We start from the raw sequence: 15770 nt of genomic DNA on the forward strand, positions 1-15770 counted from the left end.
CAGATAAGCTAATTTTTATATTATCGCATCAATTTTTCATAGCTAGTGTATCTAACTGCTGATTCAGAGGAGAGGTTTCATATTAGTCAGAAGAAGTTACCTGTTGAACAAACTGTTTTTAATTTTATGGTTAAACATGTGAGAAAAACAGCGGCTATGTTGGATTATTACACAATCTTTTAAAGAGATCATCAACATGCTGTTTGTCAAGTGACATTTGAAGAGGAGGGACAACAAGAAACAATTTAAATACATAAATGCTTGAAAACTGACCAGCTGAGTCGGTATCCTAAACATTTGCTGATTCAGCTCTTCACAGCTGGTGCATCTCTGGATAAGATCACCTCCAATTCTATTGTTATTCTCTATGTCGGTGTGGTCCCAACAACAGACTCTTCCCTCCCAGAAAGCTGGCTTTGTGGGTAATGTTATGCCTGATATTAAGTTTGACTGGTGTCTTATTTAGCTGTTCATCTTGGGACCCTTCTGAAACCATTTGCAATTGTCTGATATAAGGCAGTGATATGTGCCTTTGACAATAACTTTCTGTTGAATTGTCCACAGTGTACATACTGATATGAAATTATCTGTCACAGTGTCCTAAACACCTCTTCATCTGTTTTGAGCTGAATTTTTAACTTGTGAGTCTTTAGTTTGCCAAAATAACATTATGTTAAGAAAATGCATTTGAAACTGCAAACTATGTCAGATCTGTCCACAAAAAGAAGAAATAAACAATGATGCATTCAAGAAAGTCAGGAAATCTAACTGCTGATTGGTATTTTTAGTTGATCTGTGTCCAAGTTTAATTTTTTTGGCCTAAAACTGTCTGTCAGTTCTTTGAGATGTCTGTTAAATAAAATAAACAATATGTTGGTAGGTTACGACCACAAACTGTATAAAACACAGTTCCTGTGACATCACTGCCTGTTCCTGAAACAGTGAAGTGAAGCCAATCCATAGTCCCAGCCATAATAGGTATGACGTTGGCTATTAGCTTTCTAACAGCTATAGGGTGCTCATCAGTCATGTGAGCTAAGCTGTGTCTCTGATTGGACAATTACATGATCCTAATATCTTATGAGCCACTGAGTTGGAAAAAAATTCAACCACCACACAGTGTGTGCCAATAGCAAAATTAGCATTCCACACCAAAGCCATTCTTTGGGTTTTTAATGCCATAAGTCTAAATTTTTTAACTTGGTGTGTAAGTGGTTTTCTGTTTTTTTGCAGCCAGCCCTATACGGGTTTTCAAGGAACAGCAACTTTTAGCACAAGCTTCATTTTTCTAAACTGGGTGCCGCCCTCAGTCACAACCAACTGGCGTCAGAATGTCTTCTCAGTGGCATGCTATCTGCCTGCTTTTGCTCTCCATCCAGACATGTTCCCCTGCAGACACCAAAGCCTACTGGTCCATGACTGGTCAATACTGCTCAGACTGACAACAAATAGAGACACATCACTTGCTGGAAATCCACATATGTCATCAGAGATTGTGTGCTGTAGGCACCCCTATGTGTGAGTAAAGTTTGAGGATGTAGTAGCGCCACAGTTCAGCATTTCATTAGATGCAGTTGTAAGAAGGAGGAGTCCATACAAGCTCAAGTTTAGGTGCAGTCGGTCTGATGTTGACTTAATTTTGTGTTTGTTTCATTAAGGCAGCTTTTTTATGTGACATTTCTGTTTAGCATTGGTGCTAGGGGTCAGCTTGACACTACAATGGAAGTGCTGCAACATGTCAAAAACAATCTTCAGTGCCCCTACTGTCTGAAGGCAAAGCAGTCATTAAATCACAGTAATCAGAAGATTTTGCAGCCTGACAAAACACACACATAAATAATCTTCAAACCTTTCCTGGACCCAGCTGAAAAGCTCGAAGGCCAAACACAAGCAGACACAGTTCTCAGAAATCCACTGAGCCTTTCTCGTCAGGAGCCTCGGGGGTCAATATTTCAACAACAGACACATTTCTCAAGCCACAAAACATCACTATTCAAGCTCTAATAACCATACAGAAACATTAACAGTACATATGTAAATGAAGTCGATGTTTTAGATGTGTTCATGAGATCATTGTGGTATTTTCCTTTTTTTTACGATTTGGTGTTTTTCCCCTCCTTCAGCCAAACTCATTTGCATAGATGCTTTCATCAGAATTAAAATCTGTCAAAGCCTCTGTCACCTCCAAAATGTTTCATCTTGGATCTAAATAAGTGATCTATCATTGTTACAATTATATTGTTGCTGACGTTTCAGACAGTCACTGTGAATCTGTTTCCATGATTACAATTTGGAAAGTGGGGAACAGAAACAGCCCTAAAAGCTGCTCAGTAGTCAATTTGTCATGTAGATGTGTATACGGTGAGCCACAGACGATGTTTCCAAGTCATCTTAACGAATGAAGCAAGTCAATGTAATGTGATGCACTTCTCCTGAAGTAAGTTACTGTGCTGGTGAAAAACTGACAATGCAACTCTGAGCTGTAATGGACAACCCACACAGCTGGACCAAAGCCAGGGTATGCCAACTGGCTGCAGCCTGTGAGGAGTGGAGGACTTGTTCAGTAAATTCACAGCTTTTTCTCAGTTTTTAGTTATTTTAGCTGCAGAGAAAGTAAACTGTACCAAGAGTCAACAAACAGGAGGACTAACTATTCATTCTGTACAAATCTTATATCGACAGGTTCTAGTAGACCCAAAATCTGTGTATTGTTCAGTGGTAGAGCCTGTAGGATTTTCCTGAAAAATTAAATGTCAACTTTTACAGGAATAATCCTACTCAATCGTCACTTCTAAGCCTTAATACATCTGTGTCAGTGTCTGTGTCTGCCTCAACCCTCTCCTCTGCCTGTATGATGTTTTGATTGTCTCGAGACATTTCTGGGCGGAGAGTAAATGTGGTCACAACCACACACAGCCACACACAGCCAATCACAACGCACCAAGTGCTCAAGTGACTCTGCATGTTGATTTGTGAGTATATAGTACTACATAATAATGCACCATATTTCACGGTTAGTAACAGTAACGACATTACAACCAACAAAATTACGAAATTCTAAATTAGTCTGTTACAGGAAAAAGTAATGGCATTAGTAAAGGCGTAAGTAACGGCACTAGTTTTGACACCGTTATTCCAAAAACTGCTCATGAGCAAATGTTTAATAGTTTTCTTCCAAGTTTTCTGACACTCATCCTTTATGTGCCATCAAATGTGTTTTGATAAGCAAAGCAATCCCTGTGATGCATACTTAGTTTAACTTTTTTTTCTTTTCTATTCCTTTTTTTTTCCAAATACAATTACTTATATTTGCAGGGTTCAGAGTCGCGGGTGGCTGGAGCCTATCCCAGCTGTCACCCTGGACTGGTTACCAGTCAATCACAGGGCTGACACATAGAGACAGACAACACTCACACCTACGGACAATTTCAAGTGACCAATTAACCTGGGGAGCATGTTTTTTGGAATGTGGGAGGAAGCCGGAGTGCCCGGAGAGAACCTACGCATGCACGGGGAGAACATGCAAACTCCACACAGAAAGGCCCTCCGGCCGAGGTGGGGATTTGAACCGGTGACCTTCTTGCTGTGAGGCTGCAGCGCTAACCATCACGCCACCATGCAGCCCCTATTTGCAGGGCATATTTGTTAAAATGTTACCTATTGGCAAAAGAGTTCAGGCAGAAAATGAGGGACAACATCTAATCTCACTGGTGGTGCTCAGAGCAGACACTGTACTGTAAATATTTCAGCTATCTCTCCAGCATCCACAGTCTGTGCTTTCTCTCTGCTGCAGGCTCTCCCCTCCTGTCGCCTGCCTGCCTGTGCGACAGCTGCCAATCCCCCCTCCCTGGAGACCCAACATTTTAGCGCTTCATAAATTCCTAATGAGCGCGCTCAAATCACCGGCCACTTCCAACCACCGGTCGTTCAACCTGTTACGACAAACAAACAGCACGGCGTACACATGTTTCTGCACATTTGGAGCTGCACTCACTTCACACATGCAGGACTCAGAGGGCCCGGCCCAGAGGTGTTGAAAGGCAAACGGTTGTAGTTGTCGACAGCTACAAGGCTGAATTTTCTTCTCCGTGAGGTGGTGAGAAATGGCAGAGGAGTCGTGACTCAGGGTAGCTCTCAGTTTGTTTGTTATTTTATTGATTACTGTGCTGAAAGCTGACCACAAATAACCTGAAAACACTCATTGTTTAGAGACATTAAGGTGTCGCTTAACGATGAGTTGTTGTTCTAATGCACAAAAGTGGCATCAATAGAGACAGTTAGGGCTACTAGGCTTAAAAATCCTGAACATTAAAATGATTCTGGCACCAAAGTCTGTTTCATTCACAAACAAATGTAAAAAATATATTTTTTTATATATAAATTTATATATATATATATATATATATATATATATATATATATATATATATATATATATATATATATATATATATATATATTCCTTATTGAAAGTTAAAGCTTAATTTAACTATTCCTCAAGTCTCAAATTTATTTTTGTATCAAACAATATACAATATACAAACAATATCCATTTTTTTTTCATTTACAGGAAGATAAATAATCTCAAGTATTTTTAAGAATCCCTTTTTTTTTTCCTTGAATATCGAAAACATACTGTAACAGCATAGTTGGAGATCCTTAAATTATTTATTATTTTGTTCAAAGTTTATTGATAAAATCTAATGCATAAATTTGTTGGGACAACGAACGTCAATACTTTTTACTCTATAAAATCACTACTTTGTCCAGGGATGCACAATGGGTATTAACCAACAAGTCATTGGCCTAATAAAGAGAACATTTGATCATTGTGTACAATTTTGAAGATATAATTTCTTCCAATAAAAGCAAAGGATAAAAGTTGATTTCATGTAGTCATAAATGGGCCTAAAAATTCTGACATAGTAGGTGGGGTTATAGGATTTCACCATCATCCATGGTTGGATGTTTTGAGCTGTTTCAGTGGAAGATAACATGCTCGCAACTTGTCCTTGATTTTTGACACAGCTAATTTTTAAGTTACCCAAAACAATGTCATTGCGGCAAAGATCTTTTTAAGAAATACGAAGCAGTAGTAGCTACAGCTAGCATCAGCACCAAAAACAAAAACTGCAAGCAAGACGGTGTTGATACAACGGGCAGAAAGTTTACCAGACGAACCAAAGCTAAAACCATTAGTGACAATTTCGCTGGATTTATAGACCTTGATAACTTTCAGAGGTACATAACCAATAAATTCATCAGCTGAAAAGTATCTCAAGTCAAGACTTTAGTCACATTCACACTCTGATTGACAGCAGTATCATTTTTTTAGCTTTTACCACAGGTGTCTAGACGCAAGTTCAGTTAGAATGCTTAGTTTGGTGGTGGCTGAATAAGGACTTCAGTAATTTATCAGTAATTTTATTAATATCAAAGTTGAGTTATTATCAGTATAAGCTCAAAAATATGTATCGTGAATCCCTAATTTTCACATTTACTGTGATATATTTTATTGGGGTGCCTGTTGAGCCTATCTAGGGATGGGTACCAAATTAGGTAACTATATAGGTACTGACTGAATTCTGTCTGTAGTACCAATTCACGTAAAATCAAGCAGTACCACGTTCAGGTACCTGAACGCATCCTTGTGACTGTGATGGAGTGGAAAAGTAGGCGGTTTTCCATGCTGGAATAGGAACACAGCATTACAAGTTTATATATTAGGAATAAATATGTTAAACTGAGGAACTTTGAGATTTTATCATTAAAAAAATAATAATATTTATTACCACATAAACACACAAAAGAACCTAAAATTGGTACAGTTGAGTATCAACACCGATTGCCAGGTACCGGGCATTGGTACTGTATCATTTCAAATGTGAAAGGTACCCATCCCTAAGCCTATCTTGGTATAGGCCTGGATGTGTATTCTACATTAATGTGCCACAAATTAAAGGAAGCGGCGCTGTGGAGAGGCATTGAGAATATGCTTAAAAAAGGCATATTAAACGGCTCACTACGCATAATGATCCACAAGGAAGTTATCAAGGGTTAATTTACGACCATGTAATCACACAGAGTAACAGCTTGTCAGTGGTTTTCTCGAGTACAACAATCTGCCATGGAGATGATCATAAAATCTCAGCATCTGTTGAGGGTAGCAGGGAGCCAATGTGGCTGTTTGAATGATCACTGGATGAATATTTCAACACAATTTACTTAATTTGGCACCATAACAGATATATTGGCTCCTATCAACAGCTGTTAGAGTGACACTGTATCATCCGTACAGCGGCAGAGGCTGCGCTTTCTTTACTTTGAGTAAGGGATAGTCAGCCGGCTCATAATGTATCAACGAGCAGCTCTTAGCTCAGCAGATTCATGTAGAGTACATGAAATAAGTCACGTCTGAACTCCTGCGTCCAAAACCAAATATTTGTTTTATATCAAATAGTATCTTTGTATGATGTGATTTATATGTGTGGTTTTATACCACAAATACATCCTTTCTACAGTAGTAAAGTTAAAGTCAGAGAGTTTGATTTTGTTTGAACCCAACAGCCAAACAAATGCTCTACTGGTGGAGTACGAGCCCCAAATGTAGCCAATAAGCCTGACTAAAATACACTGAAATTCACCGTAAAATATCTGGGAAATGTGCAACTAAAACTGTAGAGCTAAATGAACCAGATAGTGACTACTTTCACCTTCATGTACTTCAATAGACCTCACTGGAAGTCTAGAAGCTATGCAGGACTCAATGGTCTGTGATAATTTATTGACCAAACAGCAGCAGTTATAGGTTCATTACGCAGTATTGAATGACTTTTACAGAACTAAATAATGTGATTTGAAGATGTTTGAAATGAAAATGCATGTAATAAGGATAGAAATGAAAGAAATGTCTCAAAAGTGTCAGATATTCAATTTAGAAAAAGTTGTTTTTAAGATAGGCCGTCACACAGAGCAGGAAACAGGATGCAAGTGAGGAGTGACATGTGAGCTGGATTTGAACCCAGGCTGCACACTCAAGGGCTAACCTCAGGGGGCCTGACTTAAACTCAGCCTCTGGTCTGACCTGTATCTATGCCCCTGGTTTAGTACTTTTGAGCAAATTTGAGATTTATTGATTCTTACAGGTTCTGATCATCATGTGTGAGAGTGAAAGATCAAAAAGGCAAAGCTAAAAAATATACTTATGAGAGTGACATGAATTTAAAAAAGCTGAAAATATGGTCACAACTTCTCTAACGGAGATGTGTCTGTTTTAACTGATGATGTTTCTTTTTACCTTACAGTCATTCCAAGTGACCTGACCACACCACAATGTGACCTCATTTATTTGTGTTCAGTTGGCTAGTTTTTTTTTTAATTTAACTTGGATTTTAACACTGGGTCCTTTCGTTCTAACAAACAAGAATCCCCACAAAGTCTGATTGAGCTTATCATGGATGTGTTCCCACCTTCCAAGAAACCAATTCAATATCGATTTGGCAAATCCTCTGAATCAATTCACCTCCTGACCAGTCAGGGGCACTGTGCACGTCATTTGTGTTGTAAGGACGGAGGCCACATCGGACCAAACAACTACAAAACGGCAGCCAAAGCAGGCAGTAGCAGCAGCATTAAGCCAGCTCCTTCAACTTTAAAGTCTCACATTTGAGTTGTTTTATTGCTCGAAAATGTGAGGTTACATATCACATGTATTCACATGGGCATGATAATTTTACAATATTTATGATGAATAAATATTGTAAAATTGTCAACAGAAACTCTATTTATGTATTTCTTCCTCTTACTGAATAGATATTGAAGTACGACCATGTCTTTCACCCAACAATTTCTTTACAACATTAGTTAAATGCCACAGTTGTTTAAGTGACAAACTTGATGCACTTTATGTTTTCAAGTAAAGTGTATGCATGCAACACTGCATGTGACTTTTAGTATTTTAAAAACAATGAATTAGAAAAGTTGTTTTCAATCAAGTAGTTTGGACTTAATTTTCCTTTTTGTTTTAGAGTTCATCATTACTATTGTGTGATTTACATAAACATCATCTCTATTTTTATTAGTTAACTGTGTAGAATATCACAATAAATCACCATATTGTGATATCATGATATACCATGATGCTATGGTGTCATACCCAAGTTTCGTGATGCATATCATATTCCAAGGTTTTTTCCAATACTTACCCCTACTGTTTAAAGAGAGTAATCAAAAACGTAATTATTGTCCCATTGTAGCTGATGGGTCTAGGTGTTATACTATGGCCAAAGGGTTCAGAGTTCCTCACCCATAATGTTCTACAGCATACAACCAACACCTGCTCACATATTATTTTTGGTTCCTCTTGAACTGAAAACAGGAACTTCTAACACCAATATTTTAGTTTCTTGTTTCAAACTTAAAGGGAAGTTTACAGAAATGATGGGTAAGAAATAATATTAGTCTCCATTGTTGTGCACGGTTAGGCCTCAAAAATACTCAACCTGGCAACCCTGCAGCCTCTACTGTGACTGTGTTTCAAAGGTGACTGAGCGAATAAGAGAACAGCCTCATAACTGCTTTTGTCTCAATCCGCTTTGCACCAGCTCATGAAAAATTGAGACCCCCCTCACTTCCCCACCACCACCATGTCCACAGACCCTTTCTGGGTGGCTGAGTCCTTAAGATGAGAGAGCCTGATGGACACGGAAATCCACCAGATCCCAATAGTTCAGATAGATACAGTGGGAGTGCATTTATTTTTCAGAAAGAAAAACCGTGAGGGTAAGGGGGGGCTGAGTGGGGAGGCGGGTGAACTGGAAAGCACTCCAACAAAGACACGCAGGCAGCTATAAACAGATACTGAAAGAGAAGAAGAGAGAAAGGTAAGAGAGAAGTCATGGCTGGGGTCAAAGGTATGCTCCGTCTCTATTCTCTGCCACAACCTCCTTAGATAAACACTTTCTGTTATTCCATTTCTCTTTCTACTGTTCTTCATTTCCAAGCTCTGCTTTGTCTGCTGGTGTTTCTCTGTAACCTTCGTCTCTCCTTCACGCTCCTCTGACCCTGTCTCTCACATTTTGACTAGCTCCACCTTGGCACAAGGATGCAGGTGCAAAAAAACACAATGCATAAGAAAGGAGAGGGCCAGAAGAGAAGCTTCTGTCTCACGCTGCATCCATCTTCCTACCAACAGACTCCTCTGATGTGTTCGCATCTGTAGCTGCAGCAAGAGAGGGGTTAAAAGTAGAGTCTGCAGGGTTTTCCTAAAACATAAAATGTCAACCTTTACAGGAATAATTCTGCTCAATCATCTCCTCCCAGCCTCTATACATGTGTGTTAGTGTCTGTGTCTGCCTCAAACCCTCTACTCAGCCTGTTTGTTGATGTTTTGGTTTTAGTGAGATGTTTCTGGGCAGAGAGATAACGTGGTTACATCAGCCAATCACAGCGCACCCAGTGTGCAAGTGACTTTGAGTGGTGAGTGGGAGAAGGTAAGGTAAGTATGCAAAGTGGCTGTGATAGTGGACGCAGCACGAGGAAGAAAAACACGACCAAATTGAAACAAAATGCCAAACAGACTAAAGCCTTTTACTAAATGAGGGTCAAGCTTGGCTCAACTCGCTTTTGGGAACCTGGAGAGCAACTCGGGACGAAGAGCAAGTTGGCTTTCTGCTGAGCAGGAATGTGTCAAATACCCGTGATTAGCTTGTGCTAACATGCCAGATCTAGTGCATAGCTCTGGAGTCTGTCCTACGAAGACACACGATGCTGTAGCTGGTTGCTGGTCTAGTGAGTGTGTTCATGTAGGCACGGTCTGAGGCAGTGAGTGTGCGCTGGAGTTGGCACTGATCCAAGGAGAAAAAGCTTAGTTTATATGATGTGTTTACAAACAACCCTTCCTTTTAAGAGAGGTTCATTGCATTTATTTAAAGGCCCTTTGAGGACTTTATAAGCCATCTTTGAATAGTCTCACTTCAGAAATCAATGTATGCAGTATCCATAATTTAAAACAAGATTATTAGCACCAAAATTGGTCATTTTTAAGCGCTATTTTTCACAATCCACTGACTTGACCTATTCATTTACAGCACCGAAAGTCCCTATGACAACACTACACCAGCTGGCAAAGTTTAGCACTGACAAGTTGCTTATTTTCATATTTCAAACAATAGCCCTGCATAATCATGACTAAATATATAACCTAATAACTCTGCATCCTGCCAAAAGTCGTCTTGGACATTGAGTAGTGTTAAAAAAAAATCTGATTGCAAGAGTCACATCCTTGCGGCACTTCTTACTAAAATTTTAAGAAGAAGTTCTAAAAGTTATAAACTTTTATTGTGGCCTGGTCAAATTAGAGCTAACGCAGATCATTTTAGACAAATATAGGTGGTCAAAATGACAGCTAAGGTAGCGCTAGCAGAAGTTTTTTGAATTGAAAATTCAACCACTTGTTTTTTTTTTTTTGTGGAAGTTGTCTGAAAGTGGTTTGGGTTTTCTTCCCTGAGCAAACAACTATGCTGAAAAAAAAAATCTGTCTTTGGAGCTGTGGCAGAGCCAGTTTTTCTAGAGCAGAGCAGTCAGGTGGGTGTTGAGTAATATAAGTTGCACAAGACAGAAGCTGAAATACATCTTCTTACAGGGAATAAAATCCATTAAAAACAAAAACACACCATAAAGGAAAACAAGATATGTTTCAATATTCAGCGTGGTCTCATCTCAGCTGAAAAATCCTCCTGTGTTGAAATTAACCCACCTTTCCCATGCTAACTTAAATGACGGCCAATTATTGCAGGATACTTCCTTCTAAGAATTATCCAACCAAGCAGAAATTACATAAGTATGATTAGCTATTATAAAAAGATTTTATGTGAATATTCAGTCATAAATCAGTGGAAGAAAAAGCAGCCTGATTTGTTACAATGCTGGGTTTAAAGCAGAGGAGACAGTATGTGGGTGGCTGCTGGCTGTCACAGAGTGTGATTGTGTTCAGTACCGTTAAATAATAATCTCATTAACAGCTGTCATGAAATAGTAAGATGTAACACGTACAAATGCACATCTTAGAGATTTGTAAGGCATTGTTCTTGCAGAGGGAAGAGGCGCTCGTATGAGGGTCTATCAATAAAACCGGGAACACAGGAGAAAGATCAAAACAAGAGCGAGCTGAATCTTAAAGCAGGAGATGAAAGATTTATGTAGACGCTATCGACAGCCGGTCAGCTGTCAGCCTGACTGGGAGATTATGACCGCAGTATCTAACACTTTGGTCCACATCTCAAAGGGTTTCAGTCCCTGGTGATAATTCTGCTTTTTGGAAACTTAAAAATGAAATACACTCTTATGAAAATGTTTGCTGAAAAGGTCTAAAAGCTATAGCTGGAAATCTCTTTGTTCTTTATATTCACAAGTTTTTGCCTTTGTTCTCTCATTTTAGCCTTTAGCTCTGCACTGTTAGCAGTTTGATCTATGTGTGAGGCGTCTGAAGTCACTGAGAATTCAAAGCACAAAGCATTATTTTAGTAGTCTGGAGAATTCAAAAGAAGTTATGTGCTGCATGAACTATGTCATACTCAAATGGACCAGATATTTGCTACAAGAGACACATTTTTCTCCTTGAGGCTAGCTGGTGGTGCCATGCTAACATTGCTATGGGCTAGGGTTGTCACAAGAACGTTTAAACTTTAGCCCTGTTTCCACCAAGCAGTCCGGTTTGGATCAGTACGGTTCGGTAGGGGTTTGCTCGGTTAAGCCTGGTCCGGTTTGTGTTTCCATAGCCAACTGTGTCCCCTCGCAGTAAGCGGCGTGTAAGCTAAATGCCGACAGCCGCATCAATAACATAATAGCATGACAATACGACAGTTTGACGCCATAGCAGTGTGACACAATGTACACTGCTAATAAATCCAGCGAAGAAGAAAAACCCGACACAGTAAACAAAGAGCAACGATGGAAAACATCCAGCATTTCGTCCTCTATGTGATTGGCATGTAGCTCTTTGATACAAAGTGCAATCAAGCTTTGTTTCAGAGAAGTCTGTGTGCTGCCAGGAGAAATGCAGCTGCTGTCGCACAGTAAGTGATGATTCTTTCGACCAATCAACCGTCTGCAGTGTTGTAGCTGCTCCACCTTTTGAGATTGGAGCGGTTTAGTCTGGCACCCCTATGGAAGGGTGCCAATAGTGGGATGGCTCGTTTCGGTTGTTTGGGGATCTGTCCCCATCAGTCAATGGAAACACCACAAGTTGCGTGCCATGCCGAGACGAACCGAACTTGGTGGAAACGGGGCTTTTGATACAAGACTAACAAAGATCAAAGACATTGATTCCTGTGCACCACAATTAGAAAGAAGTGCAGCACTATAATTTGACAAGGCAATGCTAGTATAATGGATGAAGAAATATAGCTCAAATGAGCGATTTTGCAGAGATTATGTCCCGCGCTGAAGCTCCCTTGCCGTGGCCCCCGCTAAGTGCGGCTAAAATTGGTTGGATCTAAATAACTTCTGAAGGACTCCGAGCTGCACGATGTTTGTCTGAGTGAGTATATGAGCATGCACACACCTATAAATAAGGTCCAGGTGTCAAAAAACAGGAGTTGCCCTTTAAGTTAGGATTTCAAGTGTTACATCACTGAGAGAAAATACTCACTCATACTTTCTCATCTTACCATTAGCAGAGACATTTCAAATGACACAACAAAGCAGCTGTTTGAAAATAATTCTACATTTTAGGCTACAACAGGTTCCGGTCTGGAAATCTTTAGGTAGAAAGGGCATATGAGGAAAAGCTGCCAAGTCCTTGTTTATGTCTCTCTAACTCTAATTCCAGAAATGTACAAATTGTTCAGATCCATAAAGTCACTTAATCTCAGTCTTTGGCATCAAACTCGGGCTATTAAGATATTGAGATAACACCAATGCACTCCCGTGCCTATCATACCCACACACACACACACACACACACACAGAAACACACTCGCTTTCGCTGACAGGCACCATATGCCCGCCTGTGCTGAGTCTTAATCGACATCAGTTTTCCATGAGCCAAACCACAAAGAGGAAAAAGTGATATTGTTTAATAATGAATCAAACACATGTATAATAGATGGACCCTCTTTTTTCCCCTTTTCTGTTTTCAAAGCTGAAAGGAGGGGGCAGGAAGAAAGGGGGGGTCGTGTTGGGTGAGGGAGGTGAGTCCCTTCTTCTCGCAGAGTGAAATAATGCTTGGCACAGTCCCAGATGTCAGCACCTATTGGTGGCAGGCCCCGCTGACGCCTCTAATCGAGGATTGCAGGTGACTCCTGATGCAGCCGTGTCGTGGAGGAAGACTCTGCTCAAGGGCACCAGACACGCTCCGGTCAAGGAGAGTGCATGCGGGCGTGTCAGAAGGATGTGGGGGGTGAGTGTTGATGTCTAGAGGACCGTGAACACCAGGACTGACATGGGCTCAGCTGACGGTTGACACAGTCAAGTGTCAGGAGACGAGCTACTGTTACAGAGGACGCTTCTTTCTACAAGAGGTGGCCCAAAAATTAATCAAGGATTAGGTCAAAAATATATTTTTTTTGTTAACCTTTTCTGCTGTCTGTGTCTGACAGACCCAGCTGCCTGACTGGTCTGACTGTCTAGCCAGTTTGCTACAGAATGTGAGACTCTGATATATGTGTGAAGTATCAGGTTACTCATGGAAAACATGAACGATGCGTTGGTTGTGAAAAGACTGGTGTGTTGCGTGCACTGCAGAGTGTCCAGTCACAAGTAACAAGGCATTTAACAGGGATTGCTGACTTGTGCAAAGGTGGGATGTAGTATTTGTGCTCACACATTGAGCATTATTCCCCCTTACAGTGCAATCTCTGTTTATTTCTACAAGGGTTAAAAAAACAGATATTACCTCATGATTATCACAGCCAAAAAACATTACAATTTCGGGTTGTTGTGATACATACAGAAAATGTATCAAGAAAAAAAGAGCAACATGTTTTGTCAACCCAAAGAAAGGTTTGGCGTCAAGAATTAGTCATAGACAGGTATGACAGAGAGAATCCGGTCATTTTTCAAAGTAAAACATCATTCAAAATCAGATAATAAATCAAACTGAAATAATGTAAGTTATGTATTTTTTATGTGTGGCTCTGTACCAATTGACCCACAGACCGGTACCGGTCCATAAACCCTATGTGTTCGACCCAACTTTTACCCAAAATTCTACCCAACAACAATTTCAATGAACTCATCGTGAAAAAAGAAAGTAAATGGATTGGAATCCACAGAGAGCTAATCGTAGCAGTCAAAGCTGGTACAAATATAAAATCCGTCGTACCGTAAGTGACTATTCTTCTGACCAATAAACGGTCTGCAGTGTTGTAGCTCCAACTTCTGAGACCGGAGCGGTTTAGTCTGGCACCCCTAAGAAAGGGTGCAAAGAATGGGATGGCTCGTTTCGCTTATTAAGGGGTCTGTCCCGGGATTAGTCAGTGGAAATGCCATAAAATGTATGCCGTACCAAGACAAACCAAACTGAACCGCTTGGTGGAAACGGGGCTTTTGATACAAGACTAGCAAAGATCAAATATATCGATTCCTGTGCACCACAATCAGAAAGGAGTGCTGCACCATAAATATAAAATCTTGAGCTGGCAAACCACTTTTAAGGGGTGCAGATGTCAGCCCTTGATTACTCAATAAATACAGTCCACAGAGCAAATGAAACATTCAATGTTACAACAATGCCTTAATCCTTTTTTTTTTTTTTTTTGGTGTGGGGGGGGTCTGTTTTTGTTTTCAGTGACGATATTCAGCTAACAAGTTGCTCAGGTCTACAAGGTGTACAAAACTATTCAATAAAACAACGTCTTTCCCAAATAAGAGAGCCAAGAGAGCCTCTTCCATTAGGAAGGGATAAAATCAAAAAATAATCTTCTTGCTGCTCAGTGTTGAATTATAAGAACCATACTGATAGCATGGCCATTAATCTTGCTGGTAAAATGTTTCATCTTTTTGACATTTTTTTTTTATTTAAATAAACAAAGCTTTTTATTTCCCCTCTGATGCATTTTCTGTCAGATCGGTAAAGCTTCTCTGACAATGCCCATCAGTGGTCACCTCCAAATCACCAGGCAATTTATTTAAGTAAATGTCTGATCAATACAGGTCCAACCGACAACATAAATAGGCCCGTGCATTAGTCTGTGCATTAGCGCACTGATGTGTCAGGGGCTTTTTAGCCGGGCCTGTGTTTACCTCAACCAAACACCATTAATCAAAGGTATGGATGAATGCGGTCTGCAGCCTCTTGTTCTCCTCTTCCAGTGACAACAAACACTCACTGATGGTCCACGTTAATGTCTTTCTGTAACCAAAGCCCAGTTTTCACCCTCTCCTTCTTTTTTATCACATTGAATTAGTTAATAGCCACAACACATCTGTACAGCTTGGGGCCACTAATGTGTTTAAACGTTGTGGTGTGATTGGCTCTCAGCCACAGTGTGGCCCTCACCAGGTCAGAGAGCTCCATGGAGCTACAGCGGGCACCACAGCATCAAGACATTAGGGCGAGTCCACTGGGGCAAACAGGCACTGAACCACACTGACAGCTCATGGCAGGCTATGCAGGTAATTAAGGCAGAGCTCTGCAGAGACGCCTGGGGAGGGGAGAGCAGGGGGTGGGGGAGGGCAAAAAAGGGAGGGGCTGGAGACAGGGTGGAGGACAGGACGGCTTCATGATGACAGTGAGTAAGCATCCAAACCCCCCTCCCTCTCCTGCCCCG

At 40.4% G+C, this 15770-nt stretch overlaps 1 protein-coding gene across 3 annotated transcripts in view; it reads right to left on the reverse strand.

The window, feature by feature from the left end:
- LOC141791520 (cell adhesion molecule DSCAM-like) overlaps positions 1 to 15770 on the reverse strand; it is a 146634-nt gene that overhangs the window by 110356 nt on the left and 20508 nt on the right. The window lies entirely within an intron of this gene.

Source organism: Halichoeres trimaculatus, unplaced genomic scaffold (genome assembly GCF_033239565.1).
Source record: "Halichoeres trimaculatus isolate MK-OKI-2021-1 unplaced genomic scaffold, fHalTri1.1 fHalTri1_scaffold_6, whole genome shotgun sequence".
NCBI lineage: Eukaryota > Metazoa > Chordata > Actinopteri > Labriformes > Labridae > Halichoeres > Halichoeres trimaculatus.